Below are 9,432 nucleotides of genomic sequence, written 5' to 3'. Positions count from 1 at the left end.
TATGTTATGACCAATTAAGTAACTATAGATAGAGAGAGCAAGACAAAGGAAATACATGGATGCTAATCAGAAATATTTTCCGGTTGGCTACCCTCTACTAGGGAAGAGGAATTGAGTATAACATATTTAAACAGAAGGAGAGAGCGTGTAACTAATTAACTAACTGACTAGGTAACTAACCGAATTTCGTTTACTGGAACAGTACTTGCGATTTTCGTAGTACTGCAAAATGATAACTTTCGCAAGACAAATCCGGCTGGTAAAGACATAAAATGGCATTCTCGGTAATATTGTTTTCCTTCCTGGCACGGGTGGAAATTGTGGATGCGTTTGCTATTATTACTGAAATAGAAAATGATCTCTAAAGTGGTACCCCCCGTCTTTCAATCCGTTTCTGCGCGTGTTTCAGCACGTGCCCTCGGCTGCGTCAGACGGCCCACATGTTTGCTGCTTCATGCTTTTCTGCATAAGGCCGGTGACCTGGCTGTTTGGGAACAGCACGTGCACACAGAGAAACCAACCAGGCCTCCACGTTTGATACGCTCCTTTTGTTTGGTATATAAGGCTAAGGCATTACGTAAAGCACGCGGAGTGAGCCTTACCTATAACGTAACCAAACTGGCAAGAAAGGGTGTTATGTATATGAGACCTGCTGCATCTATACGGCATCTGCCGCCACCGAAGCATTTTTTGTGTACGCCATAGACGCTCAATTGCCGATGTTTAGTCAACCGTACTTGCAATTATTAAGCTGTCACAATAGCTATTCATTGTAAATCAGCTATATTGTGCTAGAACAGCCCATCTTGTCATATAACCCCGCACTACGGCCATCTGTACCTTCTTCTTTTCAATTGTTTACCATGGTTATCACGCGAAATACGAAAACGGAAATTTCACTGCTAGAAAAAGAATCACATACCTTTACGCAATCTTAGCGGAATAAGAGGCCGTTTTGCTCATCCCTGATATTGACTGCCGTAAAGTGGCTAGCGTGCAGGGGCATTCGATGTAAGGCTGAGCGAAAAGTAGCTCCGAACTAGGCTTCGCCCAAGCCGTTGGTTTTATAACAAATTAAGTACTCTCTCGCCGTGCACAGCGATATGAAAGGTAAGAGCAATGATTTCAAGAAAGTAAATTAAGACCAAGACTTAATTCGGAAAAGATGACAGTGTTAGCTTGTCGCGACAAGCTAACATTGTCGCAGGCTGCTGTTTACCCGCGATTTTCCCAGCTTATCGCATAATCGGACAATTGCCGATTGAAACAATGAGTGGAGTAGGTTCCTTGAAACGGCTTCTGTTGGTAGTGATGACAAAAATGGCCGATCACATTTGACATTTTGTAAGTGTGCTGATCATTATTAAATTAAAATAATGCGCTGATTAATCCGCCGGGAATAATATATCAGCCCATGACGTCACTTCAATATCTGTAAGGTCACTGCATTACATGCTAGTAGCACGATATTTTTATACCTATATTTCCGTCTCAGTTACCGATAACGATGATTTGTATTCTTGCCTATACCTATCACCTACATAACCGCTCCCCTTGTGAATAGGAATAAGCGATCACCTTTCGCTAAAGAGTTGGTGGTACGGATTTTAATGGTAAAGAGTAGAAATATTTTATCAGTGTGCATTGGGTGTACAGGTGCGAGCAAAAGTGTGCAGACTACGTGATCGCGTGGCCGAAGGCATCGACATGCCGTCTAGCGACGAGGCGCTTGCTGCGGTGCGCAAGCGCGTCCCGTCTTATCAGTTGGCCCCTCATGTCGCTTTCTCTGACGCGGTTACGGTGCTCGTAGGCAAAACGAAAAATGGGTGTCGCTTTTCTCGCTCCATCTAATTGCACCTTTTTAAAGACGATAGTCTTTCTTGGGCCCCTTCGACGCAAAAAGTTTGGTCTGTCTGTCTGTCTGTCTGTCTGTCTGTCTGTCTGTCTGTCTGTCTGTCTGTCTGTCTGTCTGTCTGTCTGTCTGTACATTTTTGTGTTTGTCCACTCCTAATGGCATCGGGTATTTGAAACGGCCGACCCCATCTGCAGCTCCCACCTATGTTGCTCAAGGTTCAGCGTTCATACTTGTGCAATTGTCAATTAAAAAACAATTATTGCGCGTGTCTGGGGCACTATAACAACACGTATATATTCTGCGTGTGCGCCTTTGACAAGAAAAGGCATACGTAAGTAATTTTAAGGACCGTAGCACTTATCACGCTGCGCGGACCATCGAACGCTTGCACGGAAAGGCGAGTGTTTCCAACGCTTTGCTAAAACGAGACGGTGGTGGCACCTACCCATCGCCTTACGTTCAACACCTTATCACCTCTGAGGCGGGCACGCACACCCGTCTCAGAGCCACGTGCTTCGTTTTTGAAAGAAACTGCCAGATGACGCTTATGTCTTACGTGTGGCGTGACTTGATGTGCTCGTTCGCCTCCGCTGCACGCTCGAGGCACTCTAACACAGCGCCTCCAGAATACCATTCACCAATTTTCTTGAGCAGAACATTAAATAAATGTTTTGTTCACTCCCTCCACCCGCAGGACTATCGTCTTTCGACATTTGCAGAAAAAATGCAGATACGGGGCCAATTTGTTTTTACGTACGCAACGGCTGCAGCGGGTCTGGTTCTAGCACCAGGCTCGCGTAGTTATTTACAGCTGTTGATTAGCACAACTAAGCTGAGCCCACAGTTTTCGAATTCCGTAATCAATGCTCAACCAATGATATTCTACCTCTACGATGACGGGCGCTGCTTCGTCCATCCATTGTTAGAAATTCATGTTGGGTAGTAATTGTACCAACGGAAACTAACCTTTTTCGTCTTCTTCGATTCCTGTGAATTCATTTCATATTGTTTACACAACAGGTAAAAACAACAATAATGTCCCGTAAGATTCACTTGGCTAAAATTAGTTACCTAAGTGACCTTAAAAATATAATACAGTCAATAAAAGCAAGAAAAATATGAAATGCAGCGCACCGCCAGAGTGTATTGTATTTACTTCTTTAGCACGTAAGGGCTTACACCGAACAGTATTGGCTCTAGCTGAACAAAACTGTTCAAGAAAAGGTGACAAGCTTAGCGCCAACAGTTTCTCGAAACTTCGAAAGCAGGCAACCACAAAGCCTTTGCAGCAGTTTGAGCACGTGAGGTGTCTTTCTTCGCATTGCGAACGATTGTAAGACGCCTCAAGTTTATTTTTGCTTTCAGGCACCTATCCAAATTTCCGGGGCGCTACCGAACAGACTCCGTAAGAGCGCTTGCGGAAATGTCAAGTCACCGAATGCCTTCATGGACACTGCGCCCCATGTTGGAGGTAAGAAGGGGTGCTCCTTGCGTGTGTATTGCATGATTTTGCGAGGCTCAGCTGAAACTTGCTGCAAGCAAACCTCGTAGGTGCTGCCGTTTAAAGTGAGTATACATTCACAGCAGAGCCCGCAAAGTGGGGGTCTGCTACGGTGACCACCTTTCTGAGTAACACTCTTGCAAGTTTGTGGCTGCCGCACTGTAAGTTTGCACTGATTCTGAAGAGTAAGTTACAGAGTAATGTTACCGAATGACGCACTATACTTCGATGAGACGTGAAGCTGACGTTAAAAGCTGTAGCTTCTTCTGGCCTTCCCCGAGTGCGATCCAAATAAATACAGAGTGAGAATCAGGGCGTTTAATTTCAGAGAATTACTTATTATTGCTATAGCAATTAACCCATATGTTCCTAATGCGAATAGTCCAGAAAAAAATCATAGTTAAGTTCGGCATCAAAATCACAACCAGCTGTCAGCCTCAAGCTGCTTAGTTTACAAAGTGATTATTAATTAGTTGTACGACATAAAAAACAAATAGCATAGTTTATTCTAGATTAACATCTCTGAATCACCATACTCCAGTACAGAACTTGCTTCCCAACGTTTTCAAACGCGTGTGTCTGAAGGCTGTCCCGATACGAGAATGGTTGATAGAGACACGTGGACGTGGAAAAAAAAGAGAAGAAAAAGTTTTTCATTATACAACACAAAACAGTGCGAAGCCTTGGAAGTGTCTCACAAGCGCACGATGCCAAATCGAGACAGCGAATACGAAGGTCACCCATGGTGAGTTCTTCGTTGCGCAATGATGACTTTGAAAAGCGGAAGGACTTGCTGCAGGAAACGAACGAAAAAAAAGAAAAAAAAACTACAACGTAAGGAATAGCGTTGCGGCGTCCAGGAATCACTCTTGTTTTGCGCAATAAGGGTCTATGTTTGCAGATGACAGTTCGCAGAGTAGATTGCATAAGGTCTGGTTGTGACGCTGACACGTCTTTTGACAGGAGCGTATATTCAAACGAAAAGAAGCGTTCTGGTGACTGCGGAACATGGGATGTTCATACGTGTCCTGTTGTGCTATGAGGCAACAGTATATGATGAAAAAAAAAATAGAACAGTTTGCCTGTAGAGAAAGTCTACATACTACTGCTCAAGTATCTTTTTTTCTTCTTTTTTCTTTTTTTTTGCTCGAGAACGAAGTAAGAAGCAGACTCTACTAATACGAGAAGTCGAAGAAGTGAATTCGTTATAATCATGATTAGTTTAAGCCCACCGCTAGTACAGTGCCAACTCTACCGTCTCCCGCGTCAGTCGACATCGCGTCGTGCTTCTGATTGACCTCTCATACCTACAAGAAACAAGTCGCCACACTTGATCGCATTTGAGTCATTTTTACTACTTGTTCTTTTCCTTTTCGTACTAATACGAAAGGTCGAAGAAGTGAATTCGTTATAATCATGACTAGTATAAGCCCACCGCTAGTACAATGCCAAATCTACCATCTCCCGCGGCAGTCGACATCGCGTCATGCTTCTAATTGACCTTTCATACCTACAAGAAACGAGTCACCACATTAGACCATATCTTGAGTCCTTCTCACTACCGGGTAAGCACTTAGTTATCACAGCTCACCAGGCGGCTTCATGGGAACATTGATGTAGTGAGCATTACATGTGCATCGATGTACTGCTGCGAGAACGAGGAGAAAGCGCCCAGACAACCGCACCACGACCAGCAAAAACAATACTCCTCCTCCTCCTCATCCTACTACTACTACTACTACTGCTGCTGCTGCTACTATTTTTACTACAAATAATAATAATAGTAATAATAATAATAATAATAATAATAATAATAATAATAATAAAATAGCTCGCTTAAAATTTGTTTATGACCTGTATCATAAGAACTACAAGCTGGATCCCAGTGTATACCTGCGCCCCCAAGGACGAGTGTCGGCTCGTACCAATCACTCATGTTCTGTCCAAGCTTATGTACCGCGGGTTGATGTATTTAAGTTTTCGTTTCTGGTGCGATCTATTGTTGACTGGAATGCGCTTCCTCCCGAGGTACTTACAGGATGTAGATCCTCACAGGATTTTCAACGACGGCTGGACTTGTTTTTTGCCTAACATTGTTTGTGTATTGTTCACCTGTTCACCTCCCACCCCTGCTACAGCCCGCAAGGGCTAGCAGTATTGTAAATAAATAAATAAATAAATAAATAATAACGAGCAACTTCAAAGACTATTAGCTAGTAGACTACGCGTCAGCCTAGGTGTTCCAAGAGCGACTGACTTCCAGCAGCCCTGTTATAGCAGAGACCCTACAACCACCCTTTCCAGTCATGAGAAGAATTGAAACATGCCGCCATTTTAAAATGCGAAGCATTTCTTAGCGAACTTCGGCGAATTTGAGCGTATCTATCTATCTATCTATCTATCTATCTATCTATCTATCTATCTATCTATCTATCTATCTATCTATCTATCTATCTATCTATCTATCTATCTATCTATCTATCTATCTATCTATCTATCTACCTATCTATCTATCTATCTATCTATATATCTATCTATCTATCCATCTATCTATCTATCTATCTATCTATCTATCTATCTATCTATCTATCTATCTATCTATCTATCTATCTATCTATCTATCTATCTATCTATCTATCTATCTATCTATCTTGCCGCCTACGACTTTTAGCTCTACTGGCCATTTTGATGATGGTATCGATACCAAACTTGGAATGGCATATCATGGCTGTATGAAGAACTTATTCGACCAGTCACAACATGAAAATTATGATATTTATGTCATAAATTTTATGATTTACATGTCATAGGCTTGCTGCTTTTGCGGTGGTTTCATTCACATGAGATGTTGCAAAACTTTTATGGTATGAATGATTGCATGGCGAACACAAGCAACAGATTCTAACATGAAAATCATAACATTCGTGTCATGTAACAACATGAATAGATGCCGCGCTAATGATGCGCTAGCGGCCGTTTCGCTAGCGTCACATATACCAAATTTGGTATTACGGTACGCGAATGGATTGCCAAGCTATGTGACTGGTGCAAAGATAATAATCATGAGATGCGTTTCATGTAACAACCTGACTACACGCAACCCTCACGATGCGCTGGCGAAACTTTCGCTAGCTTCACTTACACCAAATTTGGTATTACGGGACGTGAATGGATAACGAAGGTATGATACTGGTGTGAGCATGATAAACATGAGATGCGTGTCATGTAACAACATGACTACATGCTACGCTCATGATGCGCACGCAGCCGTTTCACTAACTTCACATGTAGTACCAAACTCGGTATTACGCGACGCGAACGGACGACATAGGTAAATGACAAATTCAAACATGATCATCACGACGTGCGTGTCATGTAACACGACTTCATGTCACACTCATGATGCGCTCGCGGCCGTTTCGCTAGCTTCACATATGTCTAATTTCGTATTACGTGACACCAATATATGACGAAAGTATGTGACTGGTGCAAACACCGTAATCATGATATGCGTGTCATGTGAGATTATGACTACATGTCAGAGTCAAGGCACCAATACATTTCGACGTGACGTGGCGCGCGTGCTCGCCGGCGTTCATTTTGTCGCGTCACGCCGGCGTTGCCACGCCAGGCGTTGGTCCTGCCATATACTCGCAGGCGCGCGCAGCGATGCATTACTTTGACGCTTGAGCGTTTCAGCGCGTCCGACGTCCCTCCGTCACGAAAGGAGGGAGACGCAGAGTTGTCCGGGTAACGCATCGGCGTGAAATACTGCATGTCGCATTTCGCACAGGTTGCCGTCGGGCAGCGCCGACGGACGCTGGTCGCGCCTGGCATCAGACTATAGAGTGCTCACGTTTTGATAACGTAGCGTTGCTGTGCCAGCATGCGCACGCGTCAACGGTACATTGGACTGTATTGGTCACTTCACGATGCGCTCGCGGCCGCTTGCTAGCTCCACATATATCAGATTCGGTGTTACATGACGTCAATGCATGACGGAATATATGACTGGCGCAAACATGATAATCCTGACAAGCGTGCCATGTAAGAACATGACAACATACCACGCTCAAAGCGTGCTCGCGGCCGTTTCGCTAGCTCCACATATACTAAATTTGGTATCACGTGACGTGAATAGAGGACGAAGGTAAACAACACACTCAAACATGATAATCATGACATGGAAGTCATTTACGGCATCATTTACCTCCACCTCGTAACTTTGTGCTAATTTTAAAGTGACATATCAACATTTCTCATTCGTGCTTCGCATATCATCGATTACCACTGTACGTGAGATCTTCCAATATTTTGCGCTTACAGACGCAACTCAAAGACTACCCATTGGCAGTGAAAATTTTACGAAGCGATAAAAGCAATGCTCATGAAGAAACAAATAGTAATATACATGTATTACCAACGAATGAATTTTTGAACTCTGAAGTGGACTATCCTCCATGGCTGCTTGCAATACGAGGCATTGATTTCTCAGTAGATGGCATTATCAGAAAGAGAGGCATGCTCATTCAAGCTGCTCAACAGCTAGCGCTTTATCAGATACACATGCAGTATCCAGGGTACATACACGTTTACACAGATGGCTCAAGTATTACAACGTCTTCAACGTCAGCATTTATTATACCACAGCTCAACATTCAGGAATCATTTAAATTATGTCGCCGACGTCATCTACTACAGCTGAGCTTTTCGCTGTTCTGTATGCTGTAATGTTTATAAACTCGTTAACAGACGAAAGAAAATGTGTACTTTTCAGCGATTCACAGGCCGCATCAAGATCACTCTCAAGTACAAACATGACAGTAATTAGTGATAGCATGACATACGAAACGCCGAAACAGCTCAACAAAGCAAGCAAGGCGCAACATAGGATAAAATTTTAGAGGATACCTGGTCGTTGCAACATTCCTGGAAACACAGCTGCCAATGAAGCGGCACGACAAGCACATCGTAAAGATGTTACTGTTTGTTTACGAATTTTTAAAAATGAATTGCATAGTAGTTAAAGGCTACAACTTTCAGAAATAGCAAAACGTTTTGGTTTGACCAAAGTACAAAGAGCCGTGATTTATACCACGCCGATACACTCATTGAATTCGAAATTACGCTAGCATTAGATAGAAGTATGGAAACTCTTATTCACTAGTTGAGGCTAGGCACCACATACACAAAACATTTTTTTTTTTGCACAGAGTTGGCAGAGTTGAAACTCCCGCATGCAAATGTGGGTTTATTGATGAAGACCTATGTCATCTACTGATAAAATGTCCACATCATGACACGCCCAGACGCCATCTCAAACCGAAACTCTTGGCATTAGAACGCAGACCGTTTAGCATGAAGAAACTTCTGGGCCCGTGGCCAACAGAAATTTTACAGACGTACCCTTTAAAAGCGTTAACACGTTTCTTACAAGACAGCGGAATTGCTGACAAGTACTAAGGAATAATGAACTTTTATTTCTATAACACTTGTACTTATTATGTGCAGTATCATATGGCACCCGTCATATGTGTGTACTGAAGTGAATGACCTGTCGACTGCTTTGTACACACTAGCGAATACATCTTCATAAGAACCAGACGTGTGCTCTACTGTTTTGTGCTGGTTGGATCGAATATTAAAGAGGGACATTATCAGATGCTTCATTCGTTGCTTTTGAACATTTCCTTATCAGTGTGTTGTGATATGTCCGTATGTGTTTTCGCATATGTGTGATCGAGTATTCTATTTACCATGCACTGCTTTGTATGTTTTAATCTAAGATACGTGTTAAACTTTCACTCAAGGGGTAAGGAGTAGCCGGCGCCATAATTGGGCGCCAACATCTCCTTATATATTATATGAATAAAGTAAAAATAATAATAATATTAATAATATAGCATATGCCTGCGAAATTCTTCCTAGCATGACATCACCCGAGCTATATATCATCCTCGAAAGACTTTAATGCCATCCTTTCATATTAATCCCGTTGATATAACAGATATCCAGCTATCTGTTATGCTCTTAACACAATCTGGCCAACCTGCTCCTCTCCTATCTGTTAGGTGGT

Source organism: Rhipicephalus microplus, chromosome 2, assembly GCF_043290135.1.
Source record: "Rhipicephalus microplus isolate Deutch F79 chromosome 2, USDA_Rmic, whole genome shotgun sequence".
Lineage (NCBI taxonomy): Eukaryota > Metazoa > Arthropoda > Arachnida > Ixodida > Ixodidae > Rhipicephalus > Rhipicephalus microplus.
This window is presented reverse-complemented; position numbering follows the sequence as displayed.